Below are 5,711 nucleotides of genomic sequence, written 5' to 3'. Positions count from 1 at the left end.
AGCATTTTTGCTAGGTGGGAAATACTTAACCAAAAATATCTCTGCTAATTCTTGCCATGTAGATATGGAACTTGGTGGCAATGAATTGAGCCATGCTCGTGCTCGATCTCGTAACGAGTACGGGAATAACTTCAACCTCAGTGCGTCTTCAGTCAAACCGGCTATCTTGAATGAATCACTCACCTCCAGAAACAATCGAAGGTGGATATGTGGATCTTCCGTGGGCATACCACTAAATTGGCCTACCGTTTGTAGCATTTGAAACATCAATGGTTTCAATTCAAACTAGGTTGCCTCAATATCTGGCCTTCTAATTCCTGGGTTTAACTCACTGAAAAGTGGCAAGCATATTGTCTGATGCATCGATCCCTATCATCGACAATAAGGATACGATTCCATACATTATCGGCTTCGTTACCTTGGTTTTGATTCTGATTTCCAAGGTCCATCTCGACTTGTCTTTGAGCTATTCATTCACGTCTTCTTTGCCTGAAAGTTCGCTCAATTTCAGGGTCTATAAGGAGTAAATTGATAATTCAATCTATGCTCATAAACACCTGGATAGAAAATCAAAAAAATTAAAAAGACTAAGTTACTAATGTTAGAAATAAATCAAATTGAAAATAAATAATTTCACGAAAAAAATGACTATGGCAATAGTTGACAATCCCCGGCAACGGCGCCAAAAACTTGTAACGCTAAGGTTTGTGCAAGTGTACACAATCGTTATCAAGTAATAAGTAAGTATCGAGTTATCATCTCCACAAGGATTGTATTTGTGCTAAGTCACTTAATTTGTAAAATTATATTAAAAATTTGAAAAAATAAAAACAAAATATAGTTGAGAAGTGGTATAAACTAGATGCAATGGTCCCTAATGTAAATTATCCTAATATGTAGACTATATGAATGAAATAGATTTTAGTAAAATTAAACACAATTTGCAACAATTATAACATAAATAACCTAGTACAATTACTTTAATTAAACTTAATTTATTATCATCATGCTTAATAATATTCGAAAAAGCATTCGATGGCAACTAAATCTTTCATGAGTTTTGGAAACCAAATTAGGTCCTTTCGGAATCCTTTACTTAGTAAATACGCATTTTACTTATCCTTATTTACTAAGGGTTTCTTAGCATTCGTGTTGTTATGCAATTTAATCACACAAATCTAAAAACTATGCATATAACAAAGCCTAGTTAGTGTTGTTATGCAACCTATAATTTAATCGGGTTAGGATCTAAATTGAGCATGAAAATTTAAATTATGCGTCTATTAGCCGTCGTTTGGTTAGGATCGCTTAGCTAATCCAGGTGCATTTCAATCACGTATGAACGAAATACAAACTTGATTTTAATTGAAAACATGATCGATTGAGGCACAAACATTATAAGCATGAATCACATAAATATTATTTAATCAAAATAATCATCCTAGCTTAAATAAAATTTAAGCTATCATTGTTGTAAACAAGAACATAGAACTCATAGCAAATATCTTTAAATTAAATTAAAGAAAAGAAAGATTAAACCCAATTCAGAGTGGCTATCACCCAAGACTCTGACTGACGAGGCTCCTTCGCTTCTTTGTGTTGCTCCTTTGCTGATGGTTCTCCAAGGTGGCCGACCAAGGGTTCTTTAAGAGGCTAATTTGCTAAAATCCTTACGCAAGGATGATGATAAGGGTGAGAGCTAAGAGAGTTGAGAGAGAGGATGAGAGATGAGAGGGATGAGGGATGAGGGATGAGGGATGATTGAAAAAGTGAGAATTGAGCTCTTATTTATAGGTGAGGCAAGGGAGCTAGTTTGCTAAAATTAGGAGTGTTCATCCTTTGAAACCTCCTCCAAGAGTGGTCGGACATGAATTGAGGAAATGTGGCTGATTTTTCCTTAATTTTTGGTCAATTTGAATGCCACAACAACTCAGGACTAAGACTCGGTCTTCAACAAATCTTCAGGTAAATCTATGATTTCTTTAACTCTTCAAGGGCCTTATGTAATTAAACCGAAAATTGGTTTATAATCAGCCATGTGCAGCTGAAAATTGGGTTGACTTGGTCCCCACTTTGGACGGTTTTGCAATTAGAAGAAAACTCTCAGACCTGTCAAAAATAGCGGATAGTTTAGAGGACCAAATGAATTAATTTAACCACATTAATTAATCAATTTACCTAATTAATTAAACCCTATTTTATTAATGAAATATTTAAAATAAATTATTAAAATATAATATAATATTTTATTATTTAATTTAATATGCATGGCCCACTTCATAGCTTAAAATATAATATGCTTAAATTTATATAAATTAAGCCATTTTATGCATAAAAACTATATAATAAAATATAAAATCACATTTTAATAATTTCTATGTTCTAATTTCATATTTTAACATATTTCATTAATTTATTAAACAATTACTTGGTTTTAACGATAATTTTAAGTAAAAAGGTGATAAATTATATAGGAAAAATCCTATATATTTTTTTGTTTACAATGACATCATATGATAATACGCCAAAAGGGCGTGAAGGTATAAGACCATGTTGGAGAAGCCCCATAGCATCCATAAAGATGGTCTGCCAGGATAGTAAACATGAATTTCATGAAAAACCTTTATGGTGAATTTCATGGAAAGCCTCTGTGGCGAATTCACTTGAAAGCTTTGTGGCGTGTTATCTTGGGAAATCCGTAGAGTGAATTCTGTAATGATCAAGTGGTGAGATGCTAGTCTTCCTAGAGTGAGATTTGGGTATGCTTGTGAGGCATTTTTCATAAAATTCTTGACAGAGTAACCAACTAATGAATCCATCTTAGTGATATGCCATGACAGATAACTTGGGACATTCAGAATGTTGGTGGTGCAAGTGTCCGCCAAACCTAGAATTTCTTAGGTGCTGCAATAATTTTATTTGGAATTCTATTACATTTATTGAAATGTTGTGTTCTTCTAAGAAAGTATGACTGTTTGGACTAATTTGAAGATACATTTTAACTGATGTTCTGGCAATCGATGAGTCCTGTAAGGGAATCTGCCAAGAATAATATTCACTGGGTATCATTCTGAGAAGCATAGCTAACTACAAACATTAAAGAAATCATGTAATGGGATTCGAAATATGGTGTAAATTTTGAGATCCGCTAGTTAGGAGAAAGGATTATAAGATAGTTAAGTGCAGAGATTGACATATGATTATCAACCAACCAAGAATCAGAGATGTATCCGCCAATGCCTGAGAGGGAACTAAAACCCTTGAGTTTAAAGAATCTACGTCTTTGTAAAAAAGTAAACATGAGTGAGACTCACTAGTTTACTTGGAAACTTATAAACGTGTTTTGGTTTGCAGGTCTGTGAGTTGAACCAGTACGCCAAGAGTGATCAAGCTAGGAATGTGCCATGGTGATAAATCGAGGGCAGTATTATGTATACATAGAGACATTATGGAGACATGTTTTTCAAATGATAAATAGTAATACCCGCAACAAATATGTCTGTCTATTTAATCAATTTATTGTAAGGTTTTATTTTACCTTGAAAGTTTTGTGATAAATGATAAATGTATTATTCAAACCTATTATCTTAGAAAGGAGTTCAAATAAATAAGAGGTACATTCAGTATGAATTTCGTTGATTGTAAAATTTAGCTAAGTAAGTATTGTGATGTCTTATACTTGGATCCAATAAATCGGGTTAGGATAGGGCGTTACACATTGTTAAAAAGGATAATCACTCATGAACACGAAGGTCTATTGCTTCTAATTTTTCCTAATTGTATGAATTATTTTTACAGTTATGTTTTGCTTAGCATACAAGATTCTGATTATGTTCATAAAAGCATTTTTACTTGTTTCATTCGTACATAATGATATTTTCAATTGTTGATTTGAGTTCAATTTTTTCTTTAGGTTGCATTTGCATTAGTATTTTGTTACGCATGCGGACAAGCATGGTTCAAGTGTAAAGAATTTAATAAGTGAATAATTTCCAATTTATTTGTAATAATCTCCCCTTTGCATTGTGCTATTTAATTTCTTAATTATTTTATTCTGTCTTATATTTTATTTTTCATTGATTAGGGGAAATAATTAAAGAAAAGTGAGTTTAAAGATTAATTTTGGCAAGTTTTTGTGGATTGAATTCTTAACTTACACTACTTCAGTATTTCAAGCATATCTTAAGCTACAAAACTCCAATTTGGGCCCGTGATATACATTTCGAAAGGAATCGAAACATATACCCAAACTTATTTTATGACTCAAAACCAAAGAAATGTCAAGAATGTGCCCAAAAATGGATTAGAAGTTCGCGACGTAAATCTTCCAAAAACTTAGAAAAACTCTCCAATCATTAAAGAGTACTTTTATCTTTTCTCTTTATACAAAATTTTACTTAAAAATACATAGTTTTAGATTTAGAATCAAAAGAAGCCACCTTCAATATTATTTTACTTTTGTGTTTTATTTTCTCCGTAATTGGTAAACTTATTTTCTAGTTAAAGGATTTTGGCATTTTAATTCTAAAAATTTATGAGATCTAATTTACTCTTAATCTTTTCTTTATTATTTGGTATTTGTGTGTCTTCTATTTTTATTACAAATACTAAGTTTGTTGAATATTGATACCATATTTAATAACTTAGAAAATTTTTCTTGTCAATTAGAATTTGATTGTTTAATTGGTTCTATATTTGTGATGAATATCATGATTGGGTATAAGTTATATATGCTATTCATGTTATGTTTGTATAGCCCAAATTTCGCCCGGGCCCAATACCAGTCCAGATTACAAAAAAACAAAATAGTAGGCCCAAACCCGGAGCCCAAAACAGGGCCCAACTGGCCCAACCCCCTCAAAGCTAAGCTAGGGTTTCAGAAAAGAAACCCTAGCGCCGCACCTAAGGTCTTTAGACCTTTAGTCTTCCGGCGCCGCCTTCACCAGCACTGTCACGCCACCGCCTCACGTCCCATCGCCACTTGCCTGCAAAACCAGAGAAGGAAATGACAAGAAAAAATAATAATAATAGAATACAAGTTGTAAATGGCTATAAAGCCATAACAGAAATCAAAAAAAGAGGGGACCGAACTTCATTCTTGTAACCGGCGGGGTTTTCTTTTTTGTTAACGTTTTCAGAAATAAAAAGCAAAAAAAAAAAAAAAAGAGTTTAAAGGTGATTGTCGGTTCCCTTTTATTTTCGTTTTCTTCTCAGATATTTTAATTTTTTTTGTTTATTTATTTATATAAACATATAATATAAAGAGAAAAGTGCCAAAAAAATACCTTTCTTGAATTTTCTGGCCACCGTCTACGGTGGCCGGCACGGCGGCGTCAACGGCGACCCTCCTCGCCGGATTCTGGGCTGAGAGAGAGGGAGAGAGAAACTTGAGAGGTTTTTTTCAGTTTTTTTTAGAAGGAGAAGAAGAAAATGAAGATTTTAAAAAATTTTGGGTTTAAATAACCCTCACAAAACGACGCCGTTTTACCCTTAGGGGTCAGGTACCAAAACGACGCCGTTTTGGCCCTGACCCGCGCGGTGACCCGACCCAGGGGGAGGATCCGCGCATTTTTCTTCAGATGGATTATTTGTGCAAATAGTCCCTTTCATTTTGTAGCGCTTTCATGGAAGTTTTTCGCATATTTGCAATTTGGCCATAAAGTTTTATTTTTGATTCATTTTAGTCCTCATCTAAGCGCAGCGTTTTGGGG

The 5,711-nt window shown here is 33.5% G+C and overlaps 1 long non-coding RNA gene across 1 annotated transcript; it reads right to left on the bottom strand.

Moving 5' to 3' along the window:
• Positions 1 to 4,713: 4,713 nt before the first annotated feature.
• Positions 4,714 to 5,426, bottom strand: LOC105772322 (uncharacterized). The gene is made up of 2 exons (XR_001126695.2): positions 5,286 to 5,426; positions 4,714 to 4,985 (listed from the first exon to the last, which is right to left on the bottom strand). It is a non-coding gene; the product is annotated as an uncharacterized LOC105772322 (long non-coding RNA).
• Positions 5,427 to 5,711: the final 285 nt, after the last annotated feature.

This window comes from Gossypium raimondii, chromosome 6 (genome assembly GCF_025698545.1).
Source record: "Gossypium raimondii isolate GPD5lz chromosome 6, ASM2569854v1, whole genome shotgun sequence".
Lineage (NCBI taxonomy): Eukaryota > Viridiplantae > Streptophyta > Magnoliopsida > Malvales > Malvaceae > Gossypium > Gossypium raimondii.
The sequence above is the reverse complement of the archived record's forward strand: the minus strand, read 5'-3'. Positions and strand labels throughout refer to the sequence as shown.